The 9,678-nt window shown below is 35.5% G+C and overlaps 1 pseudogene across 1 annotated transcript; it reads left to right on the forward strand.

Annotated features, from left to right (window-relative positions):
* The first annotated feature begins 6,422 nt into the window (after positions 1 to 6,422).
* On the forward strand, positions 6,423 to 8,173 carry LOC108178088 (elongation factor 1-alpha 1 pseudogene; annotated as a pseudogene). Its single transcript, XR_011381319.1, has one exon. The product of XR_011381319.1 is annotated as an elongation factor 1-alpha 1 pseudogene (transcript).
* Positions 8,174 to 9,678: the final 1,505 nt, after the last annotated feature.

The following is a 9,678-nucleotide window of genomic DNA, read 5'->3' on the forward strand; positions in this document are numbered from 1 at the left end:
AAAATCAAGAAAAGCTGTAAAAAACAAAACAAAACAAACAAACAAACAAACAAAAAAAACAGAAAATAGCCAGAAAAACCACTAACATGGACAATGTGTTTGTGAATAATTAGTGTGGCAATGAATGTTGAGAAAAGTAGATTTAGTTCCGCAGCCAAGAATAAAACTTTTTTTTTTTTTAAATAGGCTCATGTTGGGACTATTTATGGAATTATATTTAAAATATGTCATTTGAATTGTGGCAGCATTTTGCTGTTAGAGCCTGGTACAAGAAAATAAGCACAGTCTTCTAAGAATATTTTTGAATGTAACATAATGACAAGGAGAATTAAACATCCTTGCTCTAAACAACAAATACATGTAGCAAAAAATAAATAAGTGTGTGTGTGTGTGTGTGTGTGTGTATGAATAATCAGCCAGTTCTTTCTGACAGGTTTAAATGCAATACCTGTCAGACAGCATTTAGAACAGCTGCAGATGTATAAATTAAAGGCACTGATCTCTTCTGTTTACCTTGTCAATTTCCCAGTAGAGCAAACTACTTAGCATTTTCTCTGCCTTCTCTTTTTAGAGATTAACATATAGCATGAGAAAAGTGCTTTTACATTTGAAGTTCCAGTCTGGGTTTTGAAAGGATAATTGTTAAACAGGTGGCATTTTTGTTCCTTATTTGTTTTGTTTACTTAATACCAGATGAGGAATAAAGGGTTTCAAAAAGATTTGTCCTAGAAAGAATTCTCACTAATAAGTAGTTTATTCTCCTTAAATTAAAGTTAATAAATGTTATTTTCCTCTGTAGTTACAGAAACTATCCAAAGAATACTGAGAACATTTTTTAATGAGCATTTCTGAATTCTCCAAGTGAAACTTACGCTGAATATAAACTTTTAATTTTCTTTCCAATACCATATACATGTATATAGATGAATATGTGAGAACCACATATTAAAATTACTAAATAAAATATAAATTAAATGTTACACAATTTTTAGTGATGCATTTACTTACATGTCATTTCAATGTTGCAAGTTATAAAACATTTCAAATTTTCACTATTAAATCATTTTTAAACAAAAGTATCTTTGTATATGGGCATTTCAATTTTGCCCATATTTTGTTGTTAAAGATAATGCTTGTAATGCATATTTGTCACAAGGTAGAGGGATTTGTATATAATGTATGATTTCATCCCATATTTAATCATTGATATGTTTAAACAAATTTTATATGATTTCAGTCACTTCTTTTTTTTTTTTTCAGGTAACACTTTTTTAACCTAGAAATTTTTATTTAATGCATACAAACTTTATGCATTTCAATATACAACTTTAGGAACATAGTGATTCTTCTGACCCACCTGCATTCCTAAATTTCTTCCTCCCCCTCTCTTATCACCATTCTATTTTTTATAAATATCTACTTTCAACTAACTTTATACACATAAGATTGACCCTACACAAGGTAAATAGTTCAACAGAGTATAAAAAAAACACGCATTCCTCAACAATGGAGACAATGGCTGTTCAAAATCATCACATCACAGAGTTTCAACTTCACTTCTATTGATTACCTTTCAGGTACTCTACTAGCCTACCACAGATCAGGAAGAACATGTGATATTTGTCTTTTTGGGACTGGCTTGTTTCACTAAGTATAATGGTTTCCAGTTGCATCTATTTTGTTGCAAATGACAGGATTTCATTTCTTTTTACCATTGTGTAGTATTCCATGGTATACATATACAATAATTACTTTATCCAGTATTCAGTAAATGGACATCTGGGTTGATTCATATCTTAGCTACTGTGAATGAAGCCGCAATAAGCATGGAAGCACAGATAATCCTTTCATATGCTGATTTCATTTCCGTTGGGTAAATTCACAGAAGTGAGATGGCTGGATCATATGGTAGGTCTATATTCATATTTCTGAGGTATCTCCATACTGTCTTCCACAGTAGCTGCACCAGTTTACATTTCCACAAATAGTGGGTTAGGGTACCTTTTTCCCCATTTCCTTAACCCAGTTGTTGTTTGTTGATTTCTGTATGAAAGCTATTCTGTGTATACAAAAGCTTTTGATTTTTGTGTGTAAATTTTATATCCTACCACTTTACCAAACTCTTTTATGAGTTCTAATAGTCTCTTAGTTGGCTCTTTTGGAACCCTTATATATAGAATCATGTCATCTGCAAGTAGGGATAATTTGACTTCCATCTTCCCAATTTGTGTCCCTTTGATTTATTTTTCTTATCTAATAGCTCTGGCTAAAACATCCAGGACTATTTAGAATAGTCATGGAGAGAGTGGACATCTTTGTCTGGTTCTGGATCTTAGTGGGAATACTTCCAACTTTTCCCCATTCAATAAGATGCTGTCAGTGGGTTTGTCATAAATTGACTTAATTGTGTTGAGGAATGTTCCTTCCACACCCAAAATGCTTAAGGTTTTTATTATGAAAGCTTGTTGCATTTTATTAAATGCTTTCTATGCTTTTCTATGCTATCTATTGATATAATCATATGGATTTCGTTCTTCAGTTTGTTAATGTGCTATATCAAAATTATTGATTTGCAACTGTTGAATCATCCCTGCACACCAGTGATAAATCACACTTGTTCAAGGTAAATTCTATAAATTCTCATTTATTTATTCATGCATTTATTAATTTCAGAAGTGATTTTTTTTGACAGGCAGAGTGGACAATGAGAGAGAGAGAGAGAGAGAAAGGTCTTCCTTTTCTGTTGCTTCACCCCCCAATGGCTGCTGTGGCCCGCGTGCTGCGGCTGGCACACCATGCTGAGCTGAAGCCAGGAGCCAGGTGCTTCTCCTGGTCTCCCATGCGGGTGCAGGGCCCAAGCACTTGGGCCATCCTCCACTGCCTTCCCAGGCCACAGCAGAGAGCTGGACTGGAAAAGGAGCAAGCGGGACAGAATCTGGTGGCCCAACTAGGACTAGAACCCGGGGTGCCGGCGCCACAGGCAGAGGATTAGCCTATTGAGCTGCAGCACTGGCCTAAATGATCTTTCTATGTGTTGTTAGATATGGCTGGTTAGTATTTTGTTAAGGATTTTTTTTTCTATGTTCATCAGAGAATTTATTCTAAAATTCTCTTTCTCTGTTGTATCTTTCTTCTGGTTAGGGCTTAAAGTTATGCCTCTTTTTCAATTGTTTGTAATAGCTTGAGCATAATTGAAATTTGTTCTTCTTTAAATGTCTGGTAGATTCCAACATTGAAGCCATATAGTCCTGGCATTTTCTTTGTTGGAAGGGTCTTTATTACTGATTCTATCTCTGTCTTGGTTATTGGTCTACTTAGGTGTTCTATGTCTTCATGACTCAATTTTGCTACATTGTATGTGTCCAGAAACCTTTCCATTTCTTCTAGATTTCCTGATTTGTTGGCATACTGCTCATACAAGAATTTTAGTAATTCCTGATGATTCTTTTTATTTCTGTGGTATCTGCTGTTACATTTCCTTTTTCATCTCTGATTTTATTGATTTGGGGCTTCTCTCTCTCCCTCTTTTTTTTTTTTTTGTTAGTTAGACCAGTGATGTGTCAATTGTGTTTATTTTTTCAAAAAACAAACCCTTCATTTCACTAATTTTTTGTACTTTTTTAGTGTCAATTTTCTTTATTTCTTCTCCAATTTTAATTATTTCTTTTCTCCTACTAATTTTGGGTTTGATTTGCTGTTGTTTTTCTAGGTCCCTGATATGCACTGAGAGCTCATTTATACAGTACATTTCCAATTTTTTCATATAGGCACCAAATGTTAGAAATTTTCCTCTTTTGGGGAACTTTTTTGCTGCATACCATAAGTTTTGAGTGTTCTTTTGTTATATTTATTCATTCCTAGAAACTTTTTGAGTCTTCTGATCCCACTGTTCATTCAGGAACATGTTGTTCAGTCTCCATGTGTTTGCATATGTTCCAGAGATTCTTGAGTTTTTGATTTTCAGCTTCATTCCATTATGGTCAGAAAAAATGCATGGTATGATTTTGATTTCTTTTGAATTTGCTGACTTTACTTTATGACCTAACATGTGGTCTGTCTTAGAGAAAGTTCCATACACTGGTGAGAAGAATGTATACTCTGCATGTAGGAAAAAAGTTCTGTAGATACCAGTTGGGTCTATTTTTTCCATAGTGTTGAGCAACTCTGCTACTTCTTTGCTGATTTTCTGTCTAGTTGATCTGCCCATTGCTGAAAGTGGGGCTTTGAAATCTCCCATTTCTATTGTATCGGAGTCTATGTCTCCCTTTAGATTCATTAGCATTTATTTTAAATAGCCGGGTACCCTGTAATTGGGTACATTTACTTTATTATAGTTACATCTTCCTGTTGACTTGATCCCTTAATGATTACATGGTTTGTCTCTTTTAACAGTTCTTATGATAAAATCTGTTTTGCCTAATATTAGTATGGCTAAAACTGACCTTTTTTGCTTTCCATTAGCATGGGATATCTTTTTCTATCCTTTCACTTTGAGTCTGCATGTTTCTTTCTTCGTAATGTGTGTTTCAATTAGATGGGTCTTTTTTTTTTTTTTTAAATCCATTCAGCCAGATGACCCTTTTAACTGGAGAGTTGAGGCCATTTATATTCACAGTTATCATTGATAAGTAATATCTTGGCCCATAAATATTACTATTGTTTACTTTGGATTTCCTTTGTACTTCTACTAGGAGATTTTTCTGCCTTTGCATTATTTCATAGTGATGAGTATGTTTCTGTGTTTCCTTAGACATATCTTGTAAGGCTGGACAAGTGGTAACAAATACTTTCAATATGTTTGTTATGGAAGGTCTTTATTTCAACTTCATTGATAAATAAAAGCTTTGCAGGGTACAGTCCTCGGCATTGACAGTTTTTTTCTCTTAATACTAGGACAATCTCTCAATTTTTCCTTTCCGGTAAATTTCTTATTAATGTCCTGAACGCATTTTCCTTCTGGAACACTAATTTTGTTTTGTTTTCCTTAAAGCTAATTCTCTATTAAGATTGTCATATTCTATTTTGAGGACAAAATATGGCATAAACCAAAATATGAAACAAATAAAATCTAAAGTTATAATTTGTTAACTCTTGGTCTTTATACATGTTGCATTCTTGAGTTCATTTCTACTTACTGTGTTAATTGCAATGTTTCCTTTGCTACCTATTTATTCATGTTTTACATAACATTTTAAGTTACATTACAAAGTCTTACAGTTTATTTTTAGTTATGTTGAGTTCTAAATAAAGAACAAAACTCAGGCCAGCGCCGCAGCTCACTAGGCTAATCCTCCACCTTGTGGCGACGGCACATCGGGTTCTAGTCCCAGTCGGGGCACTGGATTCTGTCCCAGTTGCCCCTCTTCCAGGCCAGCTCTCTGCTGTGGCCAGGGAGTGCAGTGGAGGATGGCCCAAGTGCTTGGGCCCTGCACCCTATGGGAGACCATGATAAGCACCTGGCTCTTGCCATTGGATCAGCGTGATGCGCCGGCTGCAGTGCGCTGGCCACAGCGGCCATTGGAGGGTGAACCAAGGGCAAAGGAAGACCTTTCTCTCTGTCTCTCTCTCTCACTGTCCACTCTGCCTGTCAAAAAAAGAAAAAAGAAAAAAAAAAGAACTCAACAAATGAAAGTAAAAAAGACCATTGTCCTGCATGAAAAGAGGCAAGGGCTATGAAATCTTTTTTTGTTTAACACTGTCATCATCAACATATTTTCATGTTTTCTTCCTTTATTTATTTGGGAGGTTACATCCTAAATTAATAACAAATAATGTCTATATTATGTATCAGATATCAATGGGTTTATTTTCGTATCATCACATTTTACATAATTCAACTTAAATAAATGTTCATTGGCTTAGTCATAGTTACAATAGACAATTCTTTGTTACTTTTGTGAAATCTTTTTTGGAGAATGGAATTAATTAAATGTTATTTAGGCAGGAATAATGCATGGAAAAAAGCACTTTGGAAACTTTAGAGCACTCTAAATTTCACTCACCACTATTATTGATATGGCTAAATATTCTTTTTTTTTCTTTTCATATCACTAGCAATGAATGCCTACAGGACTAAAGTATATTATCTATCTCTATTATCTGATCAAATAGAAAACAGACAAATGAGTAACAAAAAGTAGTATGGACATTTGTAGAAGACTTATTTTACTTACTCCTTTGGAATAAAAACTTATAATGTGTAATCTAGGTTAATAGTTTACATTTATTTAAATATTTTCTTCTATTTTTTTGTTGCTCTACATGTAACAGTTGTTTTGAAAGAGAAAAATTCAGTGAAATGTGCCTCTAATTTAGCATTCAAAATGCTAAATATAGGATATTTACCTGTTACTGATAGCCAACATTGGACAAAGCTACTACTGGTCATCAGTTGAATGTTAAAAAGTCGAGAAACAGCTTTTTTTTTCGCAACGGGTTTGCCGCCAGAACACAGGTGTCGTGAAAACCACCGCTAAATCAAAGCCAAAATGGGAAAGGAAAAGACTCACATCAACATCGTCGTCATTGGCCACGTAGATTCGGGCAAGTCCACCACCACTGGCCATCTGATCTACAAATGTGGTGGCATCGACAAAAGAACCATTGAAAAATTTGAGAAGGAGGCTGCCGAGATGGGAAAGGGCTCCTTCAAGTATGCCTGGGTCTTGGATAAACTGAAAGCCGAGCGTGAGCGTGGTATCACCATCGACATCTCCCTGTGGAAATTTGAGACCAGCAAGTATTACGTGACTATCATTGATGCCCCAGGACACAGAGACTTCATCAAAAACATGATTACAGGCACATCTCAGGCTGACTGTGCTGTCCTGATTTTTGCTGCTGGTGTCGGGGAATTTGAAGCTGGTATCTCCAAGAACGGGCAGACCCGTGAGCATGCCCTTCTGGCTTACACGCTGGGTGTGAAACAGCTAATTGTTGGTGTTAACAAGATGGATTCCACTGAGCCACCCTACAGCCAGAAGAGATACGAGGAAATCATTAAGGAAGTCAGCACCTACATTAAGAAAATTGGCTACAACCCTGACACAATAGCATTTGTGCCAATTTCTGGTTGGAACGGTGACAACATGCTGGAGCCAAGTGCTAATATGCCGTGGTTCAAGGGATGGAAAATCACCCGCAAAGATGGCAATGCCAGTGGAACCACACTGCTTGAAGCCCTGGACTGCATCCTTCCACCAACTAGACCAACTGACAAGCCTCTGCGTCTGCCCCTACAGGATGTCTACAAAATTGGTGGTATTGGCACTGTCCCTGTGGGCCGAGTGGAGACTGGTGTTCTCAAACCTGGCATGGTGGTAACTTTTGCTCCAATGTCACAACTGAAGTCAAGTCCGTCGAAATGCACCATGAAGCTTTGAGTGAAGCTCTTCCTGGGGACAATGTGGGCTTCAATGTCAAGAACGTGTCTGTCAAAGATGTTCGTCGTGGCAACGTTGCTGGTGACAGCAAAAATGACCCACCAATGGAAGCAGCTGGCTTCACTGCTCAGGTGATCATCCTGAACCATCCAGGTCAGATCAGTGCTGGGTATGCCCCTGTACTGGATTGTCACACAGCTCACATTGCTTGCAAGTTTGCTGAGCTGAAGGAAAAGATTGATCGTCGTTCTGGAAAGAAGTTGGAAGATGGCCCTAAATTCTTGAAATCTGGTGATGCTGCCATTGTTGATATGGTTCCCGGCAAGCCCATGTGTGTTGAGAGCTTCTCTGACTATCCTCCTCTGGTTCGTTTCGCTGTCCGTGATATGAGACAGACGGTTGCTGTGGGTGTGATCAAAGCAGTGGACAAGAAGGCTGCTGGAGCTGGCAAGATCACCAAGTCTGCCCAGAAAGCTCAGAAGGCTAAATGAATATTACCCCTAATACCTGCCACCCCAGTCTTAATCAGTGGTGGAAGAACGGTCTCAGAACTGTTTGTCTCAATTGGCCATGTAAGTTTAATAGTAAAAGACTGGTTAATGATAACAATGCATCGTAAAACCTTCAGAAGGAAAGGAGAATGTTTTGTGGACCATTTTTTTTGTGCGTGGCAGTTTTAAGTTATTAGTTTTTAAAATCAGTACTTTTTAATGGAAACAACTTGACCAAAAATCTGTCACAGAATTTTGAGACCCATTAAAACAAAGTTTAATGAGAAAAAAAAAAAAAAAGTCAAGAAACAATCTAGACATGTTAATAATGAAATTTTTACAACAATAAGGATCATCAATATTTTAATATAAGCAGCTTTGTACTAATTATTATAGCTATATATTTAATCTCAATATGAATGATTTCAGCCTTATGTTGATGTTAAAATTCAAAAAGTGTAAAATTATTATTTTGCAAACCTGGTAACTGTTAAATTTAAAATTAATCTTTAAAAACTTTAATTTGAACTAACATAATTCTGAAACAATGAGGCAGTATATTTTTTAATTACTTAAATTTAACTCCCTTGAAAATGGAGTTTGTATATGACTATATGTCCTGCATTTTATTTCACCATCTAGGATATAAGTTCTCCTGACAAAGCTGACTGAAAAACTCCTTCCAAGGCTTACCCTTCACCAGGAATCTAACAGAATAGCTTATATCTAGGATCTCTACAACTGGCAAAAGGCTCCCTTCTCATAAAATTACTAAAGCTGAATGAAGTTTAAAAAAAAAAAAAAGGAGAAAAAAAATACAACCCTTTACTTTTAAGTGGGCTTTATCTTTTCAATTATTGTTGGTGAAGCAATTTTTTCCACACTGCGGTTTGTGAAATCAGGAGCATGTACAATTTGAATAGTAGTTTGCAAAATGCTATACCTAGACCAAGTAGGCAGACATGATAAATGGTGTTTAGAAAAGTTTTTCTCCTAACTCAGCAACTTGAGTTAATTTGGATTTGCTAAACTTGTTATTATCAAATAGCAAGGTATTGTATATAATGATGTTAATTATTAAAGCTATCCACATTATCACACTTTAGCTAACTTTATTGTCACCAGGATTGGAGTTCTTGGTGAGTAGATGGTGCTTAGTATACAAGTTTTCAATAAAATATTTAGATAAGCTTTTGTAAATGTTACAAAATTGGTATTACCTGATTTGTAAAAGAACCAATGTTTTACTCTTAATATCCATGATTTTCAGCTAGTTTTTTTTAAGAGCCCCAAAACATAGAATGGTCAACAATAATCATTCATACAAAAAGATTAATCACAAAATTATTTACTAATATACTTGACCTATCTCTCTCAAACTGGAAATAAAGGACAAGGGAGATAGCTAACCCATAATTGTATTGATTTTGCATTTTGGTGACAATTTTTCTGTTATTTTTTCTTTCTCTTCACTGTTCCTCTCTTCTTTTTCTTCCATTTTTATGTCGTTTCAGAAATCAAGATATCTAAGATAATAACTTTCATTTTAATGTAGTATTTATAAAGCAATGTGAACAAATGTTAGTACAGCTCAGTAAATATTCACAGAGTGAACACACATGTGTAACTCAGACACACATTATGAAATATGATTCAGCGGTACCTAAAAATCTTTCCTGTGTGAGGCATTTCAGTTTTTTCTAGTTTTTGATGATTATAAATGAAGAACATTTCCATATCTCTGCAGGAGATATCTATTTTATAAATCTCTCTGACATTTTAGAAAATATAGAATATGTGGAAAA

The sequence above is a fragment of the Oryctolagus cuniculus genome, chromosome 1 (assembly GCF_964237555.1).
Source record: "Oryctolagus cuniculus chromosome 1, mOryCun1.1, whole genome shotgun sequence".
In the NCBI taxonomy this organism is placed as follows: domain Eukaryota; kingdom Metazoa; phylum Chordata; class Mammalia; order Lagomorpha; family Leporidae; genus Oryctolagus; species Oryctolagus cuniculus.